The sequence below is a fragment of the Channa argus genome, chromosome 14 (genome assembly GCF_033026475.1).
Source record: "Channa argus isolate prfri chromosome 14, Channa argus male v1.0, whole genome shotgun sequence".
NCBI lineage: Eukaryota > Metazoa > Chordata > Actinopteri > Anabantiformes > Channidae > Channa > Channa argus.
In genome coordinates this window covers 15,626,416-15,643,585 of record NC_090210.1, presented here as the reverse complement: position 1 = coordinate 15,643,585, position 17,170 = coordinate 15,626,416, and the positions used below count along the sequence as shown (strand labels likewise).

At 38.7% G+C, this 17,170-nt stretch overlaps 1 protein-coding gene across 2 annotated transcripts in view; it reads right to left on the bottom strand.

Moving 5' to 3' along the window:
* LOC137098586 (cadherin-18-like) overlaps positions 1-10,768 on the bottom strand; it is a 130,654-nt gene extending 119,886 nt beyond the window's left edge. For both annotated transcript variants that reach the window (XM_067474979.1, XM_067474980.1), the window contains exon 1: positions 10,525-10,768. The gene's annotated coding sequence lies outside the window, so the exon portion shown is untranslated. The remainder of the gene's footprint in view (positions 1-10,524) is intronic.
* Positions 10,769-17,170: the final 6,402 nt, after the last annotated feature.

Sequence of the window (17,170 nt, the reverse complement as noted above, 5' to 3'; positions counted from 1 at the left end):
AACCCAGAGACATTTCCACTACACTATTTTAAAATGCAACTTTATTCAGCAACATTTCTGTTCAAAGTTCTATAATAATAAGATAATGTGTGTGAATTACCTCTGTGTTAGATCCTTTTAACTAATGTATTATTTTTTATATTCTATTGATAATGTCAGTGGAGGATTTATAGACTTATTTACAGGCTAACTTCATAACTTACTACATGATTTTTACTGAGGCCACACTTAGATGGATAGAATAGAATAATTATTTTCCACCTTGGTCAAGATATGTCTTAAACTCAGCCAATCCTACGTCTCATAGATTCACACGCTTTACAATTTATAGTGTTTTTATTTAACAGTGATACCGATATGGATCCGATTGAATATTTGGAGCAGTGTTTACTTCCACTAGGTTTCACAATGTCAGGCCTGTGTTGGTCACGTGGACTATTAAAAGTGGATTGAGCATGTGAAACACAAACACATTAATAACTCAGTTGGCTGTTATCTGCATTGATTGGAAGTCAGTCTACTCTCAGGCTGGGCCAATCAGAGACGGGGAGGGCAATAAATCTGAAAGTAAAGTCTCCCATGTGTCTTTTACTCCGTATACTTTAGCAAATCATTTCTCTGGTTCTCCGTGTTTCTCTAAAGGCAGGTTTAAGGGATGAATGTTGAGAGTTCAGTGCACTTAAAAATAGGAACATAATTTCCCTCTCTGGAGACAAAGGAAAGAGAAGTGTTAGCAGTATACTTTTCCTCTGGGTGGTAACTGCTGAAGCAAAACAACCATTAGAATACCTTATTTTTGCAACAGAATCCAATGTGTGATAGTTAGAACCACGTGACAGCATTAATTACACCCAGAGTGAGGTTTAGCAAGGCAGAGGATTGAACACACTTACAGGTAAAGGCCTGGGCACTTTACCTGTTCACTGCATGTTGTTGACAATCGGGGGACACATGTTGCCAATGGGTCAGCTCCCTCACTTTAACAAGTTTTCAGTCACAACCTTACTTACTGAAGCAAAAAGCTGTTGCAGTCCACTCTGCAGGGGTTCAAAGCCACATGGACTACAAATGGAATGCTGTTAGAGCAAACACACGTTCGCTCAGTAAGGGAGCGATTTCTCCATCTCTCTTGGCTTTCATGATGTCCCTTGCTACACAGGCCGAAGTAGCGGCCATGTGTAAACCATTTTACATTCATGTAAATAACTCTGTTTGACATTGATACATAAATAAACATAAGACTGCCTAAAAAATGCATTAGCACATAATTAATGCAGTACTAAAATTAATAGCATGTATTATAATAACCGAGGGAATTAGTGATTTTAACTATAAAGTGTAAAATGGCAGATGTGATTTATTAACTAAGGGTTTTAGAGTTAATACAGTAGGAAAAAGCTGTACATTTTACTGGGGTTGATCAATGCTAAAAACCACAAAGATATATTATTGTAAAATATATATAAAAAAAAAAAAACAATTTTCACTAGATGACTTCACCTAATAGTTACCATGACATGAAGTGGCCACCATCTTGTGAGATTGTCACTGCCTTTCTTGTGGTACATTGGAGTCTGTGTTCTGACTTGCTGTTGTGATTCTGAAATACATCTCCACGGTAGGTCAGTGCCGTTGCCATAAGTCAATAGAGAAGAGCAGCCTTACCTTTGAGAGTGTAATTATACTCCAATTAGCAGATCTCGCGCAGAGCCACTCGTTATTAGGCTTTCCAAATACCATGCTTGCTATTCTGATTTAAAAATTGTAGGGTCCCTTTTTTTCCTCTCTTTTAATTTTTACCAGAATTAAACAATTTAAACCTATTCTTAGGCAAACAAAAGATATGCAGTTAACGGATTCTAGGTACCGTATCAATAACACTAAATGGATGGCACAGATCACAAGATGTCACCCAACAGTTAATAGTATGATGTACCGTCACATCTCCATGGCTCTATTTGGAAAGAGATGATCATTCTAGAATAACGGGCGTGATGTTTGTAGTTGTATAGTCCCTGAGAAAGCCAGGGGCACAAAGAGTGAATGAAGCTTTTGCCGCTCACGTTCACCCTGTGTAGTAACAACACTCAATTACACATTTTATAGGTTCAAATGGATTAGTTCAAATGAGCATGTTCTTTTGGTGCATCTATGCAAAACAGTAACTGTGCAACTGCTATCAGACAGACTGTGGTTGTACTCATTTGCTGTCGTCATGGAAATGAGAACCGTGTGAGTTTTCTTTTTATTCAAGCAAAACAAAAGTTGTAGCATGATGTTTATTTTACTTTGACATTTACTTATGTTTAAGTCCTGTGATCTGACTAATATATGTCGTGCAGCCCCATGTTGTATTATAAAGCTCTTGTCAGTCTCGGTCGGTGCTAAAAGGTTTTTGACGGAGTCACAGTCTTGTGTGTACTGCTGAAGCAATAAATAACCAAAAATCAGTTAATCAAAGTTCTCAGTCTGTTTATTATCACTATGTGTGAACACCAACAATCGAACATATTGAGCTATAAACTCCCACGCACCTAATTTTAATAAAGAACAAATGTAATAGTCACTGGACATTTAAAGACATATTTTTGCTAAATCAGTTTAATAACTCATAATACTTTGAATTTCTTATGAAAAAGTAAAAAAAATATCAGACCAAATTTGAAAACAAATCAACTTACTGTAATGGTGCTAAGCATGGCCCAGTAATGGTACTGAAACCTACGTTCTGTCTCCTTTTGTTACAAATCTCTCAGTGATCCACCATAAATACAGTATGTGAGTCCAGCTCAGCAATGTTAAACTGGTCATCTGTAATTGGTGCACTAAAGCACATGACATCACCTGTTTCTAACTGAGCTCTCCCAAGCTTCCCAGTCAAAAATGCACACACACACAAACACACACACACACACACACACACACACACACACACACACAAAAGAAAAGAATTCTATGACCAACCTCCCGTGTAAAATAACTCCATGCCATAAAGAAAATATATCATAGTAAGAAGCTGATTAAAAAGTTCTGAGGCTTTCAAAGAGCAGTATTAGTATTTTAGCAGTTGTGGCATTTTTAAATTTTTGCTGATGGAATGTGCAGGCTGGCAGAACTTGATATAAAAATACAGCCAGTGATTGGAGCCAACAACATTTTGTAGTAATATATTGCTGTTTAATGAGCAAGACACAAACACACACTTGTATGTTTTCTTTGGACACCTTGACACCTCATCACACATCTTTTCACTGTCTTCACTGTCAAGGCTAATTATAAGCTATATCGGAATAATCATACAAAAGAAAGCAGTAGGCACTGTCTGTGCTCAGAGGGAAGATGCTCCACAGTTTTACTGCAGGTGGACTAAATGTTTCTGTAGTTTCAGAAAATCAAACAGGGGGATTCCACCATGCCCCTTCAGATACATACTCATTCTAGAACATTTCAATTAATGAAGTTTATAAGTGTAATATTTTTGAACCAGTATGTGTTTGGATAAAGAAGCTTATCATTGTAATACATACAGTACATATTACTAAAGACTCAGAGGTAAGGACTTGGATTAGGATCAGGGACAAGAAACACTGATTAGGGTATCTCTGCTCTAAAGGATTTACTCTGCAGCAGCCATAATCACTGACTTTCATATACTATTGATACAATATTTGTGACGTGTGTAAAAGGCCCCTTTCTACCGAAGGCCACTGATGCAATCCATGAATGAGGTGGCCAAAACTTTAGAACTACCTCTTCTCATAATGCACTCCACTACCCACTTTGACCTCAATAATAAACACCTAGTAGAATTATCACCATTCTGACAGTTTCAAACTAAAAATTAAAACAATTATAACCTTGTGAACGTAGAATTCATGGAAAACAAGTTATATTCATGTGATAAATAAATGATTTTTTTAAGAAAACAAAGTTTGTTTTCTTCTAATTGTCACAGTCTCGTGCTTCACTAGGCACCTGCCTAGAATCTGTGTGCTGTCTGTTAACCTGCCTGAAGCCTGTTGCAGGGGCTGTACCTGGCTGAAAATCTGCAACCTGCCTTCTAATTTGTTTGCCTATTATTTATACCTGCTAAGCTGCTAACCTGCCTGTTACCTCAGATCAGATCTCCCTGCCTGCTGGCTCATCTGTCTGTGATCTATTACAACCAGACTTGGCAGATTCTGGAGAGACAGAATTCTGTCCAAGTCCCTACCACTTGTTACTTGTTGGATTGTTTATACTGGACCTGACCGTTGTTATTTGGATCTTGTATTATGGACACTGAACTTTGGAAATTTGAGAACTAATGCTTTGAGCTCTTCCGGGAAGTTGATGAGGGACTGACCAGTTGAAGGACGTGTTGGCCACAGCAGGATCAGAGAAAGGCAGGTGGATCAAGGTGGATTTGTTTGTTTTTGTGGAGGTCGAGGTCATAGTGTACAAGCCTGCCCAGTAAAAGTAAAGGCTCAGCAGGGGCAGGGAGGCAACTGCTGAGCCATACTCTGGCCTCTTCATGTTCCTCCTGTCTTCATGCAGCATCTGTCCCGCTCAGCACCTCTCCTGAAGAAAGCTATAAAGACATTTCTGATCTCTCTTGATTTGAAAAATATATTCCACAAGGCCAAGGCTATCTTCCAGGCTCCATGCCCCCATGGAAATGTACATTCAAGAGTCTCTTGCAGCAGGGCTCATCTGACCTTCCTTTTCTTCAGCAGGCACATAATTTTTCTTTGTTGGTAAACTCGATGGAGGACTTTGCCCCTCTACCAATAATCACGGACTTAGCCAGATAACTCTTAAAAATTGGTTCCCACTCATCTTCTCTGCCTTCGTGTTGCTGCAGGGCACAACTATTTTTAGCAAATTGGACCTCCGGAATGCGTACTCTGGTTTTCGGATTCAGGAAAGAGATGAGTGAAAGACGTTTAACACATCTATTGTATTCGGATCTGGGATTGTGGATTATGGATCTTGGGTTGTGAAAATTGGACTTTGGAACTGTGGTAACCTGTATGCTATTTTACCTGTGTTCTCCTGCCACAAAAGAAATGCTCACCTGTGTTCTGAGCTATCCTGCAGCCTGCCACTCATCTCTAGTACACCATCATCCTGCTTTCCTCAACTCGCCTGGCCATCCTCCATCCTGTCCCTCCAGCTGAACTCAACAGAGTATGGAAACAAATGCTATCTCCATCTACGAGTTAGCTCTCTTGTCATCTGCATCTTTTGACACTGTAGAAATTATACTCATCTGCCTATCTTTGTTCTCAGTTTCCAATTACAGCCTCAAGTCTTTGAGTATGATGCTACAAGCTTAGCACATCTTGGACATTTTCTCCCATTCTTTGCCGTACTTCTCAAGCTCCATCAGGTTGGATCGGCAGCGTGTGTGCATAGCAATTTTCAGATTACTCCAGAGATGTTCAATCGGGTTCAAGTCTTGGTCTATGGCTGGGCCACTCGAGGACATTCACAGAGTTTTCCCGTACCCACTGCTTTGTTATCTTGGCTGTGTGCTTAGTATCATTGTCCTGTTGAAAGATGAACAGTCACCCCAGACTGAGGTCCAGAGCGCCCTGGAAGAGGTTTTCATCGAGGATGTAGATTGCCGCATCTTTCCTTCCTTCTTGACTAGATTCCCAGTTCGTGCCGATTAAAAACATCCCCATAGCATGATTCTGCCACCACCATGCTTTAATCTAGGAATGGTATTGGCTAAGTGGTGAGCGGTGCCTGGTTTCCTCCAGACATGACACTTGGCATTCAGGCCAAAGAGTTCAATCTTTGTTTCATCAGACCAGAGGATTTTGTTTCTCGTGGTCTGAGAGTCCTTCAGACCACGTGTGAACAACATGTGCCTTTTACTGAGGAGTGGTTTCTATCTGGCCACTCCACTATAAAGGGCTGATTGGTGGAGTGCTGCAGAGATGCTTGTTCTTCTGGAAAGTTCTCCTCTCTCCACAGAGAAGTACTGGAGCTCTTTCAGAGTGACCACCAGGTTCTTCTATTCTGATCACTCAGTTTGCTGGTCTGCTATAGGAAGAGTCCTGGTGGTTCCAAACTTTTTTATTTACGGATGCTGGAGGCCACGGTGCTCATTAGGACCTTCAATGCTGCAAAATTTATTTTTTGTACTCTTGCGCAGATCTGTGCCTTTTTGCAATACTGTCTCAGAAGTCTACAGACAATTCCTTGGACTTTATAGTATATGCTTTTCCAAATCATGTCCAATCAACTGGATTTCCCACAGGTGGACTCCAATAAAGTAGTCGAAACATCTTAAGGATAATCAGTGGAAACCGGATGCACCAGAGCTCAATTTTGAGTGTCATGGCAAATGCCATGAATACTTATGTGCATGTGACTTTTTTCATTTATTTGTATTAATTTGCAAAGTTTTTACACAAACTTCTTTCATGTTATCATTATGTTTGTAGAATTATGAGGAAAATAATTACTTTGATCCATTTTGGAATAAGGCAGTAACATTAACAAAATGTGGAAAAAGATTACTTTCTGATTGCACTGTACAAAATTGTCACACTAATGACAAAATCCAAGTGAATGTCTTGGCTTTTGTAGATCATAACTGATGTCTCACCCTTTAAAGTTTGTGTATTATAAATGTTATTTTTACACGGTTGTTTTGTTATACATTTACATTTTGTCATTCAGCAGATGCTTTACCCAAAGCGACTTATGAGTGAGGTACAAGGCAAGCAAAATCTAAGTCAAGGAGAAAACATCAAAGCAAAGTCCTTTCAGAAAAGTGTTATGAGACATCTGTCCCCTCCCTCTCTCTCTGCCCCAAAACTAAAAGAACATTTTTCATATGTTTTCTTACTCTAAATCTGGAAAAACAACCATGTACAATACAAGCGTCCCCCTCGCAGAATATGTGTAATCAAAATGACACACTGCTACTTTTCTTTCACCCCCAAAAAGAAGAACGTGTGAGTCTTTGCATGCAGCTCAGTTCCAGCCTCACATTCATCAGCAGCCCCTGAACTGTATACCACATAATAATACATAATGATAGATGAATTAAAAAATTGATTAGAAGCTGCTATACTTCAAAGTACCATGACTGTGCTGCTTAGAAACACGGGGCTGTGAACATAACTCTGCATCAGAAATAACATGCTGTTTATCTGGTTTCATTTGCACATGATTTAATCAAGATACATGGTGGATGGTCACAAATAACCACAATATGCTCTCTGTGTGCTGGCCATGGGCCAGGGGAGGGGGCAGAATATGAACTAATTAACTGACCTATTCAAGGAATTTAAAATGGGAAACACCTGCTGCAAGAGTGGGAATGAGTGGGACCAGGGGAGACCTGTTCATCTCTATAACTTAACCACTATGGCAAAAAAATCACAATTATGTGGAGAATTGAATACATCTTCTGTTGAACCAAAGCAAAATCACATTTTATCATTGGATATCAGGATAGCTGTCGTATGAATTGTGTAAATCAGCTCATTTTCATAAGAAAATTTTTCTGGAAATTATCTCAAATATTAAACGTTGGAATTAAGGAAAGTTGGGACATTACCACTGTGTTGCAGGACCTCTTCTTTTAACACACTGTTTCAAAGTGATTTTTTCCTCTATTCTGGTTTGATATAACATTTTAGCTCCTCAACATTTCCCACTCTCCTTTATCATATATTATACTTTATAATGTGCGAAATATTTTCAGTGGGTGAGACTTCATTTTGAATTAGGTCAGTTGAACATTTGGTTCACTGACAATGGTTTGCACAGGTGTTCCTGAGCACGTCCAGCAATTTCCACCAATTTTATCACAAAGACCTAAAGAGACAGTGTTTGACTTGATTTTTAAGTGTGAACAATTGGACCTTAAGTAAGCTACAGTATGTCCTATTGATACGTCTCAAGAAAAACATTTATCAAACAAGCTGCACCTGGCAACAGTTTAAAGTACTAGAGCAAAGGGTTGGAATACTTTTGTAAATGATATTTAATCTGTAGCAGAATTTCACTCTTTAAAGGTTATTAGCGTAGATTAATGGGCTAAATAATTCATTTTTATGCATTGAATGTGTATAAAACAGCTCTATACCTATATGTGCTGTAGCAAATTGTTCTGGACAGCGTTTGACTTCAACTGTCCGCTGGTCAGTTATTCTGTCTAAATAAATAACAAATTAAATACACATAGAACATAAAGACAGCTTATGTGCCATTACAGATGTTATTAGCTGTGACTTTATGCGTCAGCGCTGACATGATCATTCAGTGCTGCTGTGTCCAGCGGGCACAGAGCGCGAGGCCGATGCGACCCACATGACAGCTTTTATCACTGCACTCCAATTCCATTCATAAGTCCGCTGATGTAAACAGACAGGTCCGTCCACTAGATCTTGTTCTGCTCTAAGAATTGTGGGATACTAAATTTCAAGCTTTATTATTGAAAAAAAGCTGGCACATCAGTGAGTTCCTGTTTGACAGGGATTTGGTCACAGGTATTTGTCAATGATGATTTTAATTGCATGCTGAACATTTGTTTCCATGTAGGAAGTTTCTGATTTTTATTTTAATAGCAATAACATAATTCCTGTGTTTTTTTACTGCTGTAGAATCCAGTTTCATTTGGACCTCTATTTGTCCTAATAAATCTATTTGGCAAAGTAAAGTTATTGTCCCAAAAGCTTTATAATGCAGGGAAAGTAATATCAGTCAGCTAGTCTGCCCCTTTGGTTCAGACTAATATACTGATATCGCACATATTAACTGAGCTACCTTTCATGGTAATCATGTCTTTGTGAGCACGTTCCAGTACTAATGTTAAACTGATGTGAAATTACCAACATATGTAAATACACACTCCAGACTTTAGACTCGCTGTAGACTCTTTTTTAATAGACACTTTGTTTAATAGAGACTGAGCAACATGTGTGAGTTATAATTTCAATTTTCTGTGATTTAATGTCCCTGACTGGCTTGACTAGAAGTGTTAGAAATTAACTAGAGAAGAAGTTGTGTTTACATGATATTAATCAAATCACAAATAGCATTAAATTAGTATTTTAAAAATACACTTTTTATTGAGTTGACTCAGAGTTACTATGGGAGGGTCCAGGAAAAATCCTGGGAAGCCTTTGGAAAGCTTCAGAAAAATCTCACATCAGAGCAGACAGAGACACAAGATTAGGTTGTGTCATTTATCTTATATTTTGAAAATGTAGCGTTGTTTAATATGGACACCAACCAGAGTTAGGGTATGACTAAAACATGAAAAAACTTAATATGGCCTCTTTAATGAGTCAGTCAATACATGTTAACATATTGATAAAGTGTAGATATAATTTAATAGATTTTACATTTACTATAGTTATTTATGGTTGCGTTGAATAAACATACTCGGTCTTAGGTTTGTCAGATGCAGAAAGATCAGTCATTATTAAAGTTATTATAAATCAACCTGGGGGAGACACAAATATGTGTATCTCATTTCCTTGTAATCCATCCAATATTTAAAACATTTCATGCAAAGCCATCAATAGTGGAGCTAAAGGAAAGGTCAGAGAAATGCTAAGCACTTAGGATTTGTCCTCTGGGGACAATGAATAAATGGACACTTTGCTCGAAGAAAAGTCAGAGCATTATCTAGACAACACGGATATTTCTACCAAATGTCAGGGGAAAGAAACTTTGTGTAGATATCTACAACCAAAGGGATCTCTGCAGGGTGATGACCCGGGGGGAAAATGGCAGAAACATGAGTTAGATGAGAAAAGTAAATTAAAACATCACCACTTTAACCCGAATACCCTTGTTCAACTCAGTAACTTTGCACTAGGTTTACATTGGCTCCATTTGCGCATAAAAAAAAAACAACGCTTGGTTTCCTGACAGACTTCTTGTTTTAATTCATTTGCATCACTGATAAAACTCTTCTTACTGCCAGCAGAAGCATAACAACATCACACGTTTGTCGCTTGCAAAACACCACAGAAGTGTGTGGATTGGTAATAATCGGTTTTCAGCCAGCTGCCTGGTCTGCATGCAGTACTGCAGAGAATTGATCACAGTCCACTTTGCAAATGATTTCCTTTAAGCTCTGCTCTGCCCGGAGTTCAACACTACCAACACACTGGCTTATATGGCTGTAGGAGAATGTGTTTGAGGGTGTATGCATGTGTGGGTGCTGAGGGCAAGTCTATGTGGAGACATTTAAAATATATTCAGTCACCAAAACCAGGCGTGTCACATATGAAGCTGCTCTTTACTGATATTTCAAATATTTTTTCATTCATCTACTCACATTATACATACACACTGGACCTATTGTTGTCTCATCTACATAAGTAGGCAACATACAGTAGCTACGGTTCTAACTGCAGACACTTCTTATAACACACACACACACACACACACACACACACAGCTACAGCAGTTAAATCTTTTTCACCAGGGAAGCACGAGTGAAAGAAAGATAAAGTCAAAGACGAAGAAGAGAAGAGATGAGAAGAGTGTAGTGATGGTCATTACCTTGTGTAGACCAATGCGTTTGGACGCCCCGTCCTCTCGCTGCGTTGCTTTCATCTGTCTTTTCCTCTCTCCCTCAATCCTGCTTGCTTGCTCTACATCTGGCCGCCACTGTGGACAAGTGAGTGTATGTCCCCTCTCTCTCTCTCTCTCTCTCTCCCTCTGGCTCTCTCTCTGTCTCTCTGGCTGTAGCACTGAGGAGAATAAAAGACCGCCTCGACACCCGCCTTTCTGTAGAGCAGAGAGACTGCTCTATTTTCTTCTTTCCCTCTCCATCTCTCTCTCGCTCTCTCTCTCTCTGTCTGTCTCTCCCTTTCTCTCTCCCTCTCTTGATGAGAGTGTTACTAAAACAGCAAAGTTGTGTACTATAAGCATAGCAATGAGCAGCAAAAAGAATAAAACATCTGCAGAGCTGAGGGGAATTTGGATTCCTCATTTCAACTGACCTATTTTACATTAGGCTTAGTCATTTTATGTCTAAATAGAATTATCATTCATTTGACTTGAAACTCAAAGTACATGTACTGTAACTAAGCTTTCCAACCTTAACATAAGCTATACTATCATCTTGTTAGTTGACATAAGAAGTGAATTCTTTTGATTTGAGTTATTAGTGTAGCCTTGTCAGGACATTAAGCTTAGGGAGGCTGATGGATTTTGTTTTCCTTTCTGTTTAATGTATATTTTTAAACGTATGGTGAATGGTCCCAAGCTTTTATTTTTCAGTTTTTATTTTACTTATGTTGTAACAGCATTTTATCAAATACCAAAAAACCTGAACATCATAAAAGCTAAAAATAAGATCAGGGCATATCAATTTACAATTTGGTGCAAAAAGTTTCCATGCCCTTATTTTGAAAGTGCATGTAACAGTATAAAAACATATCCTTAACCCTAACGCAATAATGCACATTTAGCTAGTATGAATATTCTTTAGTAGTTTTACATATTTTGTCATTTTATAAATAAGAAGATACAAACTTATGCACTTAACTGCACTGAGCCACAGAAAGTTGATACCTCCCATATAATAGTTTTCCAACAGTCGAATCTGATTTAGAGATGTGTGTGGTTATTGCCTATTGAATTATTTTGTTATTTACACCTGATTTTTGAAGGTAAACACTCTCAGTTCTTGGTCCTCTTCTTTTTTCCATCTATACTTCATCCTTGGATTCTATCATCCGCTCACATGCTATGCTGATGACACACAGCTTTTCCTGTCCTTTCCAGCGGACGACTCTACTGTCTCATCACTGCCCATCTCTCTGACATCTCTGCTTGGATGGAAAAGACATCTTCAGCTCAACCACTCCAAAACCGAAATTCTTGTCTTAAAGCTAGTCCTTCAACACAACATTGAATCTGCAGTGATTGTCCCCACTAAGTTGGCCAGAAATCTGGGGGTCATCTTCGCCAACCAACTGAGCTTTACAGACCACATCTCCTCAGTTTCCAGGGCATGCAGATTTGGCCTCTATAATATAAGAAAGATCCTACCCTATCTCACCGAATTTACAACCTAACTAATTTTTCAGGCACTGGTCTAATCTCATCTCGATTACTGCAATACCTTGTTGATGGGGTTACCAGTATGCACAATCAAACCCCTGCAGATGACCCAAAAAGGCCTCAGTTTTACCCAGCCAAAAAGGACTCATGTCACACCACTCTTCAGCTCTCCACACAGGCTTTCTGTTGCTGCCCACCTCAAAGCCCTGTCTCTTGCCTTCACGGTGGTCAACTCAACAGCTCCTGCTTACATCAACTTCCTCATTCAGTTCTACAATCCCTCCCACCCACCCCACTGTGTCGACAAACGACTTCTGTCCTCCAGGACCGCACCAACAAAAACTCTTCATTGTACTGATCAAATTGGGGTGGAACGAACTACCAAACTGCACACTCAGCAACTTCAGTTTAAAATACAGCTGTAAAAAGAACTCTTCAGCGTCTTCCTATGCACTTAAGTCTACAAAAAAAAAGAGCAAGAACTTCCTTTCTGCTCTTTCTTGCACTTGCATCTCATGAAATAAAAACGCTTGTTGTGATAGGACTTTGCTTTGATATTTTGTCCTTGACTGAGATTTTTGGTTGTTTTTCCTCACTTGTAAGTCGCTTTGGATAAAAGTGAGTGTAAATGTAAACGTAAATGCAACATGAAACTCAGTAAGGAAGCGAATCATGTCAGGAAGCTCGTGTCAGGCCCAGACTGTTGAGCAGCCTAAGTCTTATATTGAGCAAGAATAGTAAAATATTCCAGGCAGCAATCTTTTCTTTGTGCCTAAGTCAGATAAACAAACATTCAAGCAAGGCAATGAATAACACAATTTTATTTTTTATTAAAATTCAGTCCCAACTTTTTGAGGAATTATTTTAGAATGCACTGACATGACATATCTCTGATTTGTACTCACGTACAGTATCTGTGACAAACTTTTAGTTGTGATGAAACAGGCTTATGTTCTCTAGTACAGTACGTGAACTGAAAAGCAGTCAGGCTTTCATCTCTGTTGGATGTAGAGTACAGTGGGAACAGTTGGAAAAATACACTGTATATTGAAACCAGGATTATCATTTCACAAGTGCACTGAATTCTTTGTTACATGGAGTACTTGGTTTTGTTCTCTTGTGCAAGCATGAAAATTATATATTAAAAAAAAGCCTTTGCAGCCGAATCAGATTTTACTGAGCCATTTCTAAATTTGTAATGCTTCAGAACTCAGGGTGATCTGCAATTTAAGCAGCGGCTCTTCTGCTTTTTTCTTCAATTTTCATTTCACCTTGCACAGATGGCGTTCTGAGTGACATCTTTGTGTACACAGGCCAGTGTTTACCCCGTATACATTCAAAAGCAACTTACAGTGGCTCCTGAATTCTGAGCAACTTGCACAGACTACACTGCGCAGTACAGACTGGAGCTAGTATGAAATAAAGTACATGCTACCACACACTCAAAAACAAGTAGGCACACAAACAAATACATTTGCGTTAATTACACAGGCTGTGAGTCTAATATGACAATGTACCATATTACTAACATCTGTAGAAAATACTACTAAACCTGACAATTCATGTGATGAATAAATCTATTTTAGTTTGTTTATGTTTGTTCAACACAATATTAAATGTTGTGCTGGAACCATTCATTCATTCCTTATCTGTAACCCTGTTCAGGGTCATGACGGGCTATACCAGCCATCATCGGGTCAACCCTGGACAGGTGTCCAGTCTATATCAGGGCCAAAACAGAAAAACAATCATTCATACTCAGATTCACATGTACAGACAAGTCACCAATTAACCAACATGCATGTTTTTGGACTGTGGGAGTGTTGGATTCAAACCGGGGACCTTGTAGCTGTGAGGTGACAGTGGTAACCACTCCACCACCATGCTGCCCTAGCGCTGAAACCATTTTTGGAAGATGAAATATCAATATTTTAGGCGTAGACCTATAACGTCAACATTCTATTAACATCCAAATTATTCCACACTGGTGACTCACACATTTGTACAGTGTTTTTGCACATTGGTTGCGTCAAAAAAAAAATCCCAGTGCTTCATTATTTCTCAAGTTATACCAATTTATTTTTTTAACATGTATGGCATAAAATGTTTGTATTGCTTGCTCAAATATCATGCAAATGAGTCATCGCTTCGGTCATTTGGACATCAGAGGGGCGCTTAGCCAGATACCTCTAAATGTAAGGTTATATTTCTCATAATCAATGTAAGCACTTCTTTAACTGGCAAAAAAGTTCATAGACTTAATAAAAGTGTTCTGTTTCAGTGCTGATCTTATATGGTGCCAAGTTCAAAGAAGAAAAAAAAAGGGTGATAGTTACCATGCTAAGGTGAGTAAAGCAAAGTGAGGATATCAATTGGTCACTTTTTAAGATAATGAGGAAATGTTTTATTAGGAGGGTTATGTGTGAATGTTTGGCAGTCACGAAAAGAAATTGAATAATGTGGTGGCTATTAACACGAAAAAAAAAACACTTCAGCCTACAGAGCCCTTCAAGGGTCAACTGAAGTGTTAACACATATGGATAGAAAGTTTTTCTGATGCAGTTCAGCTACAGCCAGACAAAAGCCAATTGGGAGTGTCCTAATTACAGCAGAAACTAAGGAACTTATTGTATTTACCACTCTCAACAAAACCACAGTTGATCACCACAGCCTCACAGTTTCCTCATTATTCACCAAATTATTAACAGAAAAAAGAAAATACTTTTTAGAAAGAGACCATTGTCACACCAGGTGTGTTTGTGGTAAATATGTGGTAAATTACACGCATAGCACAACACAAGCCCAGATCTACAGATTTCCCAATGCTCAGCTACTGTGAACACACAGTAATGGACAAGGTGAATATAAACTCCTCCATCTATAATGATTTTGTGGTTAATTTTAAGTTGTTCTTTACCAACATGTTTACAATGGAAGCATTGCCCGCTTGGATGCACACACAACAGCACTGCTGCTGAATACAAATCTTCGGAGCAACATGACAGAGATGACTGCTGTAAACTGCACAAACTACTGTGCAAATGTGTTAAACACTCAGCTACAGAAGCTGCCAGCACAGAGTATATAATTACAAGCATTCACTGATTTAGAACACAGGCGCTCTTCAGGATGCACACTGGGCATCTCTGATCAGCTACAACACCACCTGGTTGGTTTATTGTTGTGATGGACAGCAAACAATAATGCTGGTGATGATGGACAGGTGTCAGAGCGCACAGAGCATTGCAGCTTGCTGCGTAAGGCGTTAATGGCAGCATTTAAAATCGTTCAGCACAACCAGACCAGTGCATTATTTATTTCATTTTTACATTTAGGTTAAGTTGTGGGATTTTTGTTTCCAAACACACAGAGGACGAGTTTAATTGTATTAGCATATGTATAGTGTTTGTTGCTCAAACAGCACTGTGGCTTTGGGATCTGTCCTAATGTCTGTCATCAGTGCATCTGCAATAAAAACCTGTCAGCGCCCTAGAGAGAGACAGAATTTGCCTTCAAATGCCGCACCATCACGCTTGAAGAGACTAAAAGTCTTGGCCAGACAGACTGTATGGTTCATATGGTTCAATTCCAGGGCTGGCTGGGGTTGAACAGCCCTGTCAGTCACACTAGAAATGACAGCAGTAGCTCAACATATGAAGATTCAGCTTCTTCTGCATCTTTGTCAAGATCATTCACATATAACTGGTAGAATATCACTTCATAATCATTTCAATGTGTTGAGTTGTAGCTGCTCGTTATCCTTTTCCCAAACTATTTAACAAGTATATGCAAATATATCAACATAACTGTTCTGCTGCCTTCAGATCACTGCGTAGAGATAATGAAGTAAAAGCATTTTATGCAGCATAGAGCAGTAGTAAACAGATCAACCCTGTCCCCACTTTTCTAATAAATGCTGTATGTTTTTGTTAGTAACATAATTGCAACCTTACATGTCCTGTTAACATAATGATATGTTGACATTAATTCTAAATATCAAGTCGTAAATAGACTCGTAACTGAGAAGTAAGCTGTTCCCAGACAACTCATTTGTGTTACCAAAATATCTGATCTTTCAGCACAACATCCACATTGTTTAACTACAGTCTCATTAAACTTTATGGTTGTGTTTCATCTCTCCCAGCACTTGGTGACTGCTAGAGAAATATTGTGTCCTGGATTAATAGTTTTCAGTCATGTAACAGTGACTTTGGTGAAAGTAGCTTTTTCAGCCGGATCAAAACCAGGAAATACGATGGACTATAGATATAAAAGCATGAGGCAGTATCTCTTGTAGCATCCCTGTATTATTCTATTTCTGGGTCCAAAGGAATCAGATCCCCAATGTACTGGGTTTAGAGAAAATTGAAATTGATATCACAGTTTGGCTGAACCCAAAAGTTTGGTCATATGTGCTATTGTTCATTTCCATCACTTAAAGTATGTATTTTTTCTTTAAAAAGTAAAATTGTGTAATATTTCTCAGCCGTTTTCCTAAGGTCATTTTTAGAAGTTTAAATGAAGGTAAATAACTCAAGCACTTCACATGTTGCTTCAGATTCACACTCAGACACTGTTGCTATGCACAGCGTTTCTCTGAACCACCTCGAGCAAGTTAAATTCAGTTTCTTGCTCAAGTATACTTGAGACGGGAGGAAATGGGGATCAAACCGCCAACCTGAGGGGGTGAACTCTCTAGCTCATGAGCTACAGCAGGAAGCGAATTCAAATAACAAAACTTAAAAATGGTAAATGGTAAATGCTTAAGTAAATTTCAACTTTAATTTATTCTGCACATTCATGGCAGCCTAAGATTAAACATCATTTGTGTGTCTTTTTCTAAACCAGTTGTGTCAGTTGTTATGGACACTTTTGTACATTTGTTTTTTCCGTTTCCATATCACAGTAACCATATTAGTTGTAATTCACAGAGTTACAACTCATGAATATATACCACTGGTTCATTTGATGATAGTAATCTTACTGCATTAGTGGTAAGGATCACATCCACTAACACTCATGCTAAGTGCTATGCCTGGTTATGCCTCTTTTAGCAGTTTTCAGTAAGTGCTGGTGATGGCTTCTGTTACTGATGGGAGGAAAGCAAAGTGCATTTTAGTTGGAATTTGGGTGTCAG